The sequence below is a fragment of the Schistocerca gregaria genome, chromosome X, assembly GCF_023897955.1.
Source record: "Schistocerca gregaria isolate iqSchGreg1 chromosome X, iqSchGreg1.2, whole genome shotgun sequence".
NCBI lineage: Eukaryota > Metazoa > Arthropoda > Insecta > Orthoptera > Acrididae > Schistocerca > Schistocerca gregaria.
The window spans coordinates 815826230-815840869 of NC_064931.1; the positions used below are offsets into that span (position 1 = coordinate 815826230).

Sequence of the window (14640 nt, forward strand, 5' to 3'; positions counted from 1 at the left end):
TAGGAAGACTCTTCAGTGCTTCATAACAACAAATTGCCTCCAATGAGCGTGAAGTCGCAACTGTATACATTTGACTTGTTTTAGTAGTTACACGCGGGCTCATGTGCATGCTCAGTTGAGTCATGTTTGAGTATTAGATCCTCCCACTTCTGGCTACAGGAATGTGGATAGTGTACGTGATGTCTCTGCCAGGAGAATCCTCATCGCATCTAGAAATAAACTTTCTGCAGACAAAAGGGGGCAAGGCAATACAAGCTGAGGGAGTAAAGCCAAACGGATGAATGCCAATCGTTGTCTGATTATGTGGTTGATTGTGTTTGCGAACGATGAGCATTGTTATAATTACTAGCGAAATCCATAGATTCAGACTACCAGAATTGAAATAAACGACTAATAGGAATAACAGCTGAGAAAGCAAGTTATGTATTATCTTCTCGGTGTATCCAAGAAAATGAAATTTTGACAGAAAATTTTTGGCTGGATCGTTACACTAGTAAGGACCAGTTGTACAGTCCCTGTTTAGCAGATGCGTAAGTTCTATTCTGGAAGTAATGCGGAAAAGTGTGTTGTTCAAACACATAACAACTCCTAACCAGAAAATAATCGCAGGATAACTAAACCTGTGATTCTGACAGGGTTAGTGAAGTTAATCGGCGAACAAATTTTGACAATGGCAGCAATAGATACAGAATTGGTGATGACAAGATTGTTAGAACGAGAAAGGAGAAGGACATGGACATCACACAAATTATGGAAGAATAAGATGATCCAAATTTATATAACAATTTTGTAATACTACTTTTTGATCTCATGCTTGAGAAGCTGGTGCGTTTGAATGAAATGTGAAATTATTTCCTAACATAAAGCTTCTTGCTTGTAGTAGGCCTAATAGGAATTTGATATTGGTACTTTGTGGATTATATTCTGTCGTGTTATGAAAATGGCCATTTGTGCCAAAACAGTCTCGTTTATTTGGTGCGTTACAAAATTGCTGCCATATTGGAAAGGCCTATTTTGTTTTATCTAGCAGACAGTGACAAAATACACGTAATCAGATCGAGAAACTACACCAGTCTTGGGTATTATTTGTATTGACAGCTTTTTCAGTATTAGATAACGACATTTCAATTTTTCATGTAGCAAAACGTTTGACGAACTTTGATGAGGTAATAGATTCATTTGCAGAAAGGTAAGCACACCATGTAAAGCTGTAGCAAGATTAGAGAGGAAAAAAAATGCAAGGTGCTAAGGTTTGAAGAAATGTGTAATTTCTTGCTTATCTCTTGTCAAAAAAATGGCTCTGAGCACTATGGGACTTAACTTTTGAGGTCATCAGTCCCCTAGAACTTAGAACTACTTAAACCTAACTAACCTATGGACATCACACACATCCAGACTGTAGCGCCTAGAACTGCTCGGCCACGCCAGACGGCCTATCTCTTGTCAGTATTGGTTTTATATATCCTATATTTAATTTTATGTCACACAAAACAGCAAGTTATTAACTAATAGGCAATAAAGAGTTCAGATTTTCTGAAGAGTTCTTGTTCGTTCGACTACAAATAATCCCATCTGCTATTAATTGCGAGATTTTTTTTAAGAGGGGCAGGCTGTCATACTGGCCGACTGGGAGCAGGAGAGGCACCACAGGACACATTTCAATTTTCACTCGCCTGAATATAGTTTGGACATGCGGTAGAAAAATGCTTTATGAAGAGGCATGACACTGCACTTTGGCCTACTTAAGACTAAATAATATGTCTTACATTTCCTCGAATACATATAGTTTATGTTTCAGACTTTTCAGAAAGATGTGCACTACAAGATGAACATTTTTGAAAATTTGATTTTTTTTAGTATTGACTCAGTTCGCAAATGTTGTAGATCCAGGGCTGATGTGCAGAGCAGTCTGCGCTTTAGTAGGTAGTCTCCACATGACCCATGTTTACATTTAGTGATGTTGCTGTTTTCCCTACATTTACTCTCACGTCAAATGAAAACAAAACTGATATCTGTGGCTGGGAGCTATCAGGTGAATTAAAACACATTCACATAATTACGGAAGGCTAAAATATGTCATTAGTTACAGATTTTATTTTATTTCCACCTTTCTGACAGTCAAGCATTAATCGCCTTGCAGAACAATGAAGTTATTTTTGTCTGTTTGCTAAAGAAATTTGACTTTTGTTAACCTTTTCCGCAGAGGCAGTCAATGTATTTGAAATGAAATGTTTAATTCCAGAGTACTGGCTAGATTCAACAGTTCGCTGCATTTCAAGTGCACGTTTTCATTTTCTAGCATGTATGGCATTATGTCATAATAAAGAACCAAACATGATATAATACAGTACTGGTACTCCAAGAAAATTTACATCCCGAAAACCACACTGAAAAGCTTAATATCAAGTCGAGGTCTACTTCATTGGGAATCCGGACACACGAATGTGCACTTTAAGTATGCACTTTAAATGTGCACATTTTAATATTGTTCATGGAATTCTGATGCTCTTGCAGTATCCTCTGATGTCTTGTTTCTTTTATGACATAATGTATGATCTTTCAATGTTTTACACGTACGTACATATGGGCTTCCTATGTCATGATAGCTACCCAAGCACGGTGTTGCCTGCTATTTGCGCTTTCTGGAAACTGCTGAAACGAACGTATTTCTAACAGGTTGCGACAAAATAGTGCGAATAGTGGTTTGAAAACTGTTACTTTCAAAGTAAATGTCCTTTTACGTAAGTTGAACTATGTGCAAGAATGTACCATGAATTTATTAAATCACAGAGCATTTGACTCTTATTTAAAAATCAACTATTTGATGATGCGCCATTTAGAAGAATTTCGAACCCTGAAGATCAGACATTTATGTCTTTATCAAAAATTTTACTAGCACATTTGTGTGATATATCTTAAAGTGTAACATGTGCAAAAAATATCAACAGTATATGCGAAAGCCTAGCTTCTGTTGCAACTTGAGAACAATATTATATGTGAAAACTTTGCTTTTCTTGTAGCAACACTGTGTATATTAATTGAAACTATTAACTTTACCTGTTTGTGTGTTCGTGCTGCTTAACAGTGATGTTGCTGTTGGCTGACTACATCACATGTCAATGCTCTGAATATCCGCTGTCATTGGCTGGCGAGATCACATCACATGACCTACGAATGGCCTACAAAATCGCATTGAAATCTTGATTTCAATGCTTCGGAAAGTAACATGCGGGGTTTAGTGGAATTCCAGTGTATACTTTCATAATACGAAAATACCCAGTACATGTTGCTGCACATCAAAGATTTTTCCAAAATGTGTCTTTTTCCCTGAGTTTCATTTTCTAAAGTGTCGGGAAATTGTACCTCCGTGTATAAAACCATAACCATTCAAAGGATTGATAAGGGAAAATATACTGTCACTCGGGAGAAAGTGTATTTTTAACTGGGAAATCCGGGAAAAATCAGGGAATTTTTTTTCCTTGTCCCTGTATACACACTGCTGAGGCATTTATATTCTTCTCATGAACACCGGCTTTACTGAATTGCACAAGTGAGAATCTTTTCAAACTATCCTTCACTCTTGTAACCCCCTGTTCTCAATCTACTGCTTCCTATCTTCCCTCTCACTATCATCCAGCTAATTCCAAACTTCTGTTCACACAGCTTACTCGCGTGTGCCTGTTTTGGATGATGGATATGTGCCACACTGTATTTTGTGCCACACTGTCTTATATTCAAACATTCAGTTCTCTTCACTGGTAAACACTGTAAAAATAAAAATAACCCACTGGATTAATTTGAATCTGTTTCAAAACTTACTGAGAAACATGGAAACAGATCTCTTTCTGGTAATTGGTTAACTCTTTGGAGACCACCTTAACACTCATTTTCCTTAACTGCAAATGCCCAGTAATGATTTTGTGCACAGATATTTTGTCCATCTGTAATCTGAACATTTAATAAATATCAATATTGAAAAATTCCACTTACTTTACTTTGTCCTTGCATTTGATTGTTGATTGGCATCCATAATTTAGTTCTTGCACCACCTTCTCCCAATACTTCTTTGAAAGTTTGCATTATCGCAGTTTTGAGAGGCAATAATTCCCAAGGCACTGCTGATACGTTAGGAGTGTCTAAGCGGTTGAATTTACCAAGCTCCCACAAAAGTTGATGGTGTAGTGTTGCTCAGTGGACAGTTGCATATTGTGCTTATAGTAAATACGACAAAAGGGTTTAAGTTTTTGCAACTCCTGGTCAAGTTAGAAATCAATGACGGTTGATCTTGGATGGATTTTGAAGCTGGTTTTCCACCATCATAAGTTCTACCCAGAACACACTGTGGCTAATAGGAGTGCCAGAATAAAGGGGTTGAATTAGTTTGTTGATAGACTTTGTGTGTACAGGAGGTGGTTCAGAGAATTCTCTAGTTGTGCAGGAATATTTCAGGAGCACAAGTAAATTAGTTGTCCTGTGTGGATTTGTGTATGTCCTTATAATAGGATGCACGTGTAACAATGAATGTAAAGTCATGTTACACAATTTCTTTTACATTTATGAATGGTATTGTAACCCACAAATATAGGACATATATAAATGTTATTTTCCAGATGGAGAATGTATGACAGTCATTATGTAATGTTCTACAAATCCTCCTCGACACTTTTGTGAACTGGATGTGCTTGTTTTAAGACCTTCATAATCCATGGGTATAATTTTCCTACGATTTATTTACATTATGTTATAGCAAGGATATTGTTGAGATCAAGAAAATTACAGATACTGTGCTATTAAGAGAGAGGAATGTTGTGGTAGTAACCTCAAGCAAAGTAGACATTGTTCAGAAATTCAGTCTATATGTTTTCAGTTGACTCAAAATTCTGAAATTACATCTTTAGAATTAACTGAGGGGGCCAATAAAATCTACTGAAAACTTTTTGACTCATTGTTAAGTATGACTCAAAATGTGCCTATACCTTGTGTCACATTAAAATTATTTTAATATGGGATCAGCTGAATACATTACAAATGTTCTGCAAACTCCGGTTAAATATATTCATTTCACAGTAGCAGCAGTGAAATAATGCTGCATGTTCTTTGTCAAGTTTTTCCATTGCTGTCACTGTGTTTCATGATAACTTGTTCTTCACATTTATCTACATTGATACTCCGTGGTATGATACTGAAAAGCTCTAAGCAGCATATGAGCAATGGAAGAAGTAAAGGTAAACACTTGCCATATAGCTGATGCATTGAGGAACAGTATACAGGCACATAAATGAGTTAAACAATGTGCTCTCTCAGAACTAACAGACAGGTAAAAAAAAAAAGAACCACAAATACAGCTTCATTCTCTGTGAGAGAAAAGAGGTGTCTGGGATGGGAAATGGAGGGTAAGGAGGGTCATGGCCAGATAGAAGAGAGGGGCAGCTAGGGAATGGATATAAATCCAGTACCTGCACACTTGACCTGCTGTTGGGGTGTTGGCAGGGATTGTTGCATGTGTTACTTGATGGAGTAGGAGGGTAGTTGGGCTGTGTAGAGAGGGCTGGACAGTTTTTTAGGTTGTAAGGTCTCTGAGAAGTTTAAGCAGGGATACTGTTGTGGTCGGCAGGAGAGCCAACCGTGTTCCTAAAGGAGGCCGAAATGCACACGTTGTAGCTCATGCAGGCTGGCGTGAGGTCTGGACCATGGCAAGGGAATTAGAATTGAGAAAAACAGACGTAGCTGGTGGAATACTTAACTTTAATCCATTAATGACAAATGTCGCTCTTGATGGTACATGATTTACAATATCAATAGAAACTGATCATGGCGCCTTGCTAGGTCATAGCAAATAACGTAGCTGAAGGCTTTGCTAACTATCATCTCGGCAAATGAGAGCGTAATTTGTCAGTGAACCATCGCTAGAAAAGTCGGCTGTACAACTGGGGCGAGTGCTAGGAAGTCTCTCTAGACCTGCCGTGTGGCGGCGCTCGGTCTGCAATCACTGATAGTGGCGACACGCGGATCCGACGTATACTACCGGACCGCGGCCGATTTAAAGGCTACCACCTAGCAAGTGTGGTGTCTGGCGGTGACACCACGGATACATTCTCAAAGGATTCAGGTCAAACACAGAATGAGGGTAGACCTAGGAAACATTAGTATTTTCGTTGTAAATTGTTGTAGCTGTGTTGGCAAAGAACCAGAGCTCCAAGCACTCATAAAAAAACACTTAAGCAGATGTTGTTACAGGTAATGAGAGCTTGCTAAAGCCGAGATAAGTTTACTTGAAGTTTTTATCAACAACCTAACAGTTTTTTTAAATAATGGATTAAATGCAGATGGTTGGGGCATGTTTGTTGCTTTTAGAAGTAGTTTATGCTACGAGTTAGTATGGTTAGAGGTTAAGTTTGACAACCAGGATAAATTAATAATTGCTTCCTCTTACTAACCCCACTGACTGAGATGATGTAGTTGCTGAAAGGTTCAAGGAAACTTGAGTCTCATTTCAAGTAGGTACTCAACTCTTACAATTATAGTTGGAGGTGACTTCAATCTACCCTCAATATGTTGGTGAAAATACATGGTTAAAGTTGGTAGTAGGCATAAAAAATTGTTTGAAATTGTACTAACTGCTTTATTTCAAGAGCCCGTGTTGTAACCAGGCGAAATGACTTTCGTTCGGCCACACCTATGGGTTCATTGATTACTCTCGGAGGAGGCTCATCACACGAAAACATATGAAATATTAGTTCACTGTATTACATAAATAAATAAAAGATTTACTTAACTTCGACACACTTCATTGGCACAGGAATCCCAAATAATTTACAACTGTCATGGACTAGCAAAGCACCACTTGATGCACTAATTAACAAATTGTTTCTTGCAGAACAATGTTCAACATTAACAATGCTACAAGCTTGTCTAAAACTTTGACTGTCATGTTAGTCCTATACTGTGATGCTGACTCCTTCAGATGAGATCACAAACTGGGGAGAGCTCTTGCATGTGTGACAGTGTATTGACCTCAGTGGTAGGGCACTGATGTTGCTGAGAGGGAGGCATGGTGTTTTTGAGTGCCTCTCATATTTCATTGTGGATTGCAGCAAGCCCTTGCTAATATCTGTCTGTGATATCAATTTGTGTTGCGGGCTTTGGTGTGGCACCACAATCTCTGGACGATAAGACATTCTGTCCCCCCCCCCCCTCCCCCAAACCTCTGCACTATTGTCGTGTAGGGCAGATGCACATTACGATTGTGTGTGTGTGTGGGGGGGGGGGGGGAACTGAATGCGGATCCAGATGGGGAGGTAGTGAGGGTATTTGAGTGATGGCACCTACCTGACCCCACCACGGTATGCACCTTGTTGGCGTCCAGGAATATCAGCCACAAAACAATATGAAAGGTGCACACCCACATCCATTGTGTTTGGTTGGATGGCAAGTGGATCTTCTGGAGCAGCGTGATGACCTTCCAGGGCTGGCTCTTGGACATGGACATCGGTTTGGGCTGCTAGGTGGGAGCTGGCGTTGGAGACATCAGCGGCAGTGGTGACTGCGATAGTATAAGCGAGGGCACCACAGTATGGTGTCAGCAGTGAGAGGTGGCAAGATGGCTGCAGCTGCATATGATGATGCCAGTGATGTGCTAGGTCTGTGGGCAAACATTCTGCAGCAGAATCACTGACATACACGTAAGTGCAGTGCTGCTGGTATTGTAGCCACCGCAGTGACCCAGCAGAACCATGGACAATTTATGAGGAGTGTCCGAGTTCTTTGGTAATGTCTCCACATTCTCAATGCTGCCTCTTGCCAAAGACTTTGTAAAAGACTTCCTCTTGCAGGTGTAACTTTGTCTAATGTTGCGGAATGAATTTTTTCTGCAGCAGCCACTGAAAATGTAATGGTATATCGTACCTTCTACCACATAACAATTCTGCCAGTGACTTCCTGTCACTTGTCAAAGAGGGGTAGGAGGACAGAAAATTTTTTGAGTGACTGCTCCCATGTGTGGGAGCTACAGAATTTCTCCATATGACTTTTGAATGTTCAAACGAACTGCCATTGGTGGCACGAAATGGTTAGAAAGTGACTACTGTGAATTATGGACCATTGTCAGAGACAGTGGCCTCAGAAAGACCTTAAAAAAAAAAAAAAAAAAAAAAAAAAAAAAAGACGAAGCCAATACCTTACTTGCAGTAGTTGTATATGTCATGGGAACAACAAAAGGCAACTTACTGTAAGCACCTACCAGTAACAACCATCATGTGCTCCAGAATGGACCTGCAAAAAGCAACATGAATGTGCTGCCACAGTCCAAACAGATTTGACCACTGAAAAAAGCATTGTGGCATAAACGACTGATTCTCCACACAAAGTTTGCAACAAGCGGTCATTTGTTCAATCTGAGCATCCACGCCATCCCAAGTACAATGATGGTGGACAAGTTGTTTTGTGTGAACTATGCTCCAGTGACCTTGGTGCAATCAAGATAAGACTTCCTGCTGTACGGATTGAGGAATCGCAACAAGTGTCATCATTATCTATCTGCAATAGGAATACACCTGATCAATCAGAAAGCACGTGATGGTGCGAAAAATAGCAGTGTGGTATGGGGTGGAGAATTTCTTTCAAATTGTGTGGCCACCCATGGCGGACATATTCCTAACCAACCTGAAGAGCTGCATTGGTAGCAGTAGCTGCAGCAAATCACTGAAAGTTGAGAGGAAAATTTTGAAGACATTCAATATTCTGAGAATCAATCTGAAAACATGATTCATCAGATGAATCAATTGCTTTATTGAAACTGACTGCTAACTAAGACAACATGTGAGCATTCGAATGTTGGACAGCGGGTCCGTACAACAACTCATACTGATAAATAGACAATATCAGAGCCCACTGTTGCAATTTTTGTGCTTTGTTGAATGCTGATGATCTGTCAGAAAATCAAAATGTCTGATTGTACAAATACTGGTGTAATTTTGTAACACCATGGATAATGGCGAACGCCTTTTTTTCAGTTTCCCTATGACTGATTGGAGATCCTTAATGTTACAGGGCACTGATAGATCACTAATTGCAGCCAAGTGCAATGTAGTTGAATGTATAGTTTGTGTATTTAGTACATGACCAACATAGTTCAGTTCTTCCTGGCTGAAGGAGGACTTTTCCATATCGTGCTTTAAGCAGAAAGAACTTTAAACACACAGTCTGAATTTGCTAAAACTTCAGCAGGTGTACGAGCTGTGACCTTAATATCATCCAAATAGTTTGTACAAGAAGGGGCTTTGCTGTTAACTGTTCCAGGAACTACTGAAAAATTGCAGGAGCTGAAGCATTTCCAAACAGTAGTCTTTGTAACTGGAACAAACCTGAGTGAGTGTTTAACACAAAGTATTGCTTACACTGTTCAGCCAGTGGTAACTGTACATTTGACTCTCGCAAATCTATCTGTGAAAAGTATTTGCCCTATCCCAAATTGTCCATCAATTGCTCCTGATATGGAAGAGAGAGAGAGAGAGAGAGAGAGAGAGAGAGAGAGAGAGAGAGAGAGAGAGAATCCAATACAGTGCATAGTTTTAGATTTGCCTTAAAGTCAGCACACAACTGTAAATCACCTGCAGGCCTCTTCAGAATAACCAAGTGATGCCCATTGGCTTGTAGGAAAGGGGTTTGAAAACCCCATTGTCTTGCCATCTTTGCAATTCACGAGCAACTTGCTCACATATTGCATGGGGGGCAGGTTGTGTGCAAAAAAATCATGGCTGTGCATTGTGATGTGCACATCAGAGTCTTTTGTCCTTCCTATACCCAGTTCAGATAGTTCCTTGTAGTTACTATACAAGCCAAAACGTTAGTGTGAGACACTGAAAGACTGATTTGTAACACACAATTCTGAATGTACAAATTAAACAAATCAAATAAATCTAACCTAAATACGTTTACATTATTTTTAGGATTGAGTACATGAAAAGAAATACACTTTATCACTCCCTGGAAAGTTTCTGGCAAACTACACATACCAAGGACTGAAATTTCTTGTCCATTGTAGGCAGACAAAATAGAAGTATGCTGCTATACGGTGGACTCCATATTTTGGCACAAGTGTCTTTATTTATCAGGGAAACAGAAGCACCAGTGTCCAGTTAACACTTAATGGTCTTGTGTTCCATTTTTAAATGAACAAAAAGTTTGTTCATTTGTCTGTGTATATCAGCAGAAGAGTTCCACGATGTGGAAGTACTTGGTTCAGCTCGTGCCTGAGTGAGTGATATGATGTGTAGTCTGTACATTTGTTGACAGCACAGTTGTTGTCACTGTGCAAAGCACGATTATGGCTGTCACCTTTGCCGTGCCTGCCGCATAAACACACAGTTTGATTGTGACCTTCACGTCCACATTGAAAGCAACTAGCTTTATGGCACTGACAGTTTTACTGTACATGCCTTGAAAAACTGTGACAAGATGATTTTCTCACAGACTTCTGTAACATGGAGTGTGTTACAAAACTCCATGTACCATGAGACTCAGAGGTTTTACTCCTACTATTCTTATTGTCCTTACTATTTGTCTGGGCACTTTTCTAAATTATTTCAACACTATTCTACACATGACACTCTGTATCTCGTGCACTACATACAAAATAAATATATGGAGCCTAAAACTCAACCTCTGTTGAGTCCATAATTACTTGAGATTCCATTGCACACAGCACTGTTTTTAAATCAGGGTCAGACAGTTTTAGAATTGCAGTGTGAATGTGTGTGTCTGATACATTCTGCGCAATAGGATCATGTCTGAGCAGGCTGCTGCTTCAGATGGAAAAATTCAATTTGTGCAGCTGCTACAGTGATTTGACTGTCAAAATATTCGTAAGTGACATTTTCAGGAACAGTTTCTCCACAGAGAGTAAGACAGATGCAATACACTTCAGGAAAATCGCTCCATACCTGTTATTTTGTATGTGGCAAAGTGTGCCTCTGATTGCAACCCGTAGTCTGACCATTCTCTGTCCTGGCTGTGGTGTGGGCAAAACTTTGGAGCAGCTACCCATGGTGGTGATTTTTGAGTTTGTAGTAAGGACGTCAGTTCAGTGAGCAGCAGGCATTCCATCTGCTGTGCCTGAAACTGTGCAAGATCGATTAGAGACATTTTCTGTGGCAGCTCGGACTTCTTGAAATGGTGTAGGACAAACAATAAGACAACTGGCACCGAACAAGGTGGCGCAGTGGTTAGCACACTGGACTCGCATTCGGGAGGACGACGGTTCAATCCCGTCTCCGGCTATCCTGATTTAGGTTTTCCATGATTTCCCTAAGTCCTTTCAGGCAAATGCCAATATGGTACTTTGCAAGGGCACGGCCGATTTCCTTCCCCGTCCTTCCCTAACCCGAGCTTGCGCTCCATCTCTAATGACCTCATTGTCGACGGGACATTAAACACTAATCTCCTCCTCCTCCTCCTCTAAGACAACTGACCAGCAGAAGAGCAACAAAATTTAGATAAAGGATGTATAAAACAGGAGGTAGCTGGTGAGAAACACAAGCCAGTTAAATGTCGATCACCATCACCATATGTTGTGACCAGGTGAAACCACTTTCATCTGGCTACAACTGTGAGCACTTTGATTGCTCTGGAAGAAGGCTTATCACACTTGAACACATGGAATATTTGTTCACTTTATTACATAAAGAAATAAAAGATTTACTTAAATTTGGCACATGTCTTTGCTACAGGAGTACTGGACAATTTACAACTGTCATGGACTAGCAAAGTATCACTTGATGCACACTAATTAACAAACTGTTCTCTCGTAGTACTGAGTTCAAAATTAACAATACTGCAGGTTCACCTGAAACTTTGGCTGTCACATTGGTTATGTACTATGATGATTATTCCTTCAGATGAGGTCATGAACTGGGGAGAGCTCTTGCTTGTACAACACTATAATGACCTTAGCACGAGAGTACCGCTGTTGCTGAGAAGAGAGGGAGATGTAACCTTTTGGAACGCCTCCCATATGTCGTCGTGGATTGCAGCAAGCTTTTAATCAAATTGCGTGCATATGGAGTGTCTGCCCATAGTTATGCAACTGGAATCATGATTTACTATCAGAAAGGTCACAGTTTGTAGTAATTGATGAGAAATCTTCCAGTGAAACAGAAGTGATTTCTAGGATTCCCCAAGGAAGTGTTATAGGGCCTCTGTTCTCCTAAGCTATATAAATAATTTAGGAGGCAATATGGGCAATTGTCTTAGATTGTCTATAGATGATGCTATTGTCTACTGTCTAGAAAAGTCAACAGAAGATCAAAACCAATTGCAAAATGATTCATTAGGAAATGTTCCAATCTGCTATGTTGAAACCTGTCCTTAAATTTTTTATACATGAAGAATACACTGAACGAAATAAAATTTTAATATTTTAGGTGCTAAGATACACTACTAGTAGCTTTTTAAAACAAATTTTGAAAATCATCAAATTCATTGTTCGCAAGGCGGCTGGAGAAATGTACACTCCTACCATAGCTGTAACAGACAGAACATGTGCACACGGCAGGCACATGCCTTTGGTTGACAGCACATTGGTAAACAGGCAACACAGCACAATGCAATTATAATTTGTAAAGTGAATTTCAGTTTCCATTGATAGATCCTCTGACACAGTTGTTCACAACTACTATTCACTTATTTAATATGCATAATAATTAGCACTTGCCTTTATGGTATTGCTAAATGTTAACAATGGAAATGAAGCTGAATTAATGTTCTTTGTGGTTCTTCATATATTATTGCTGTCTTTGCGAAGGTTCCAGAGTTTCACAGTAATGGGAAATCCAATTCATGTTTTCGATTTTACAGATATGACATATGAAGAACGTGGCCCACAATCACCTATTCTCCTGAAGACCTACATATGTATGTTATGTATAAATTAATTTTTTGGACATTAATTCAAATGATGTTGATATTTTGTTAGACGTTGTGAAAACATTAGAAGAAATAAGATATACCTGTGATGATTCTGTGAATTGTGAATCTAACACTGATTATTGTGTTAAATAAAGTCCAGAACAAATATACAGTACCTTCCTAGCCCAAAGAAAACATATATAGCAATAGCATACAGTGACATAAAGTGCAAAACTACTTTTGTGTCATACACTCTGAACATGAATTATATAAATGAAAAGATGATTTACATGAAGTATGAATATTCACCAAAATGAAATTGCAAAAATGTGAAAGAAAAACTATTCAAAAGACTTAGCTCTTGAGAGTCAGTGCACCATTACCAAGGGAGACCTATGAGACTGGGCACATTACTGGTTTCCAGGCTTCTTTGACCTGGTGAAACAGATTCAGAAAATTATATGGAAAAGGAGGTTGCAAATTAAGATGTCCACATCAAATAAATGTATAAAAGGGATGTCATTAATATGTAATACCACAGAGAAATTTGTAGTTGATGTGAGGACAAAGCTATTTGTTACACCCTAAAGTGCTGTGTGTAGTCTACTATTCAGGATTCATGCAAGAACTGTATGTGGACTGCACTTTATCATTTCTAATGAGAAAGACAGAGTCGTTTGTGCAGACAGTGAATGCTGAGACATACTCGTATACAACAATGCCAGTGATACGTATCAGTGGATTACTGTTTCTGCAGCTTTATATCTGTTTTCAAGATCCTAAAGGCAAATTAGGACCAAGAATTAAAAAGAAAAAGATCTGTTTAACTGCAAAAATATTGTAATCAACGTAGAAAAATCCAGATAGTGGGAGAGAATGATTTGAATATTACATCTGAAATGTCTTCTTATCAGTTGCAGAAAAGGACTCATTGCTTTTGTTGGATCCGAGCCTGGACATAATGATACCTCTGTCCTTACGAGGATGACAAAAAATTGTTAATATAACTTAGATTCCACCTGGAACTAATAGTCTGATTGAGCCTCTTGATAAATAAATTCTTTGACAGTGTAAAGCACTTGTGAGAAAATTGTTGGACAATATACTTTCCAATAGCTCTTTGTCATTTCAGGTTTATCAGTGGAATAGTATTGTTTATTTTCAGTCATTTGTGCAGTCAGTTTGCATCACTACATTTTACGAGTTTGATCAAGTGTACTTGGTACAAAGTGCATTATGCAGAACATTGGTGATAACCATTACTTACTTCATCCCAATTCTGTCTAAACAAAACTAATTATTACTGTGTAATGCCTGAATGCTCTAATTTTTGTTGTATCACACGTGACTTGAGTAAGGAAAATGTTTGTTTTTGTCATCTGATAGACACTTCACATTTTTGTGATGACTGCAGTGAATGAATAGGTCTTAATTTATGGAAGTCGTCTGTAATGTAACATTATACGCTGCCTTGATTTCCTTTCCTGTGCTAGTCAGTTGTATAATAATTGCATCTGCAACAGTTTATCTGTCAATGTGAACAGCAAGTTATCTAAATAACTAATAAGTTGAGACATTTTTGGCATGATTTAAGTGCTTGAAATGCTTGTGTGTGCACTTTGGGCTTTGCGCTGTGTGGAGCTATGCTCTCTTGCCATGGCTGCATCTGGTTATTTGCCAATTAGCACTCTAGGCAGGAAGGGCTGTACAAACCACTGCTGTAAGTGGTTTCTCATG

The 14640-nt window shown here is 39.0% G+C and overlaps 1 protein-coding gene across 2 annotated transcripts in view; it reads left to right on the top strand.

Moving 5' to 3' along the window:
- The window catches only part of LOC126298586 (protein Daple), a 190164-nt gene that overhangs the window by 161448 nt on the left and 14076 nt on the right, over positions 1 to 14640 (top strand). The window lies entirely within an intron of this gene.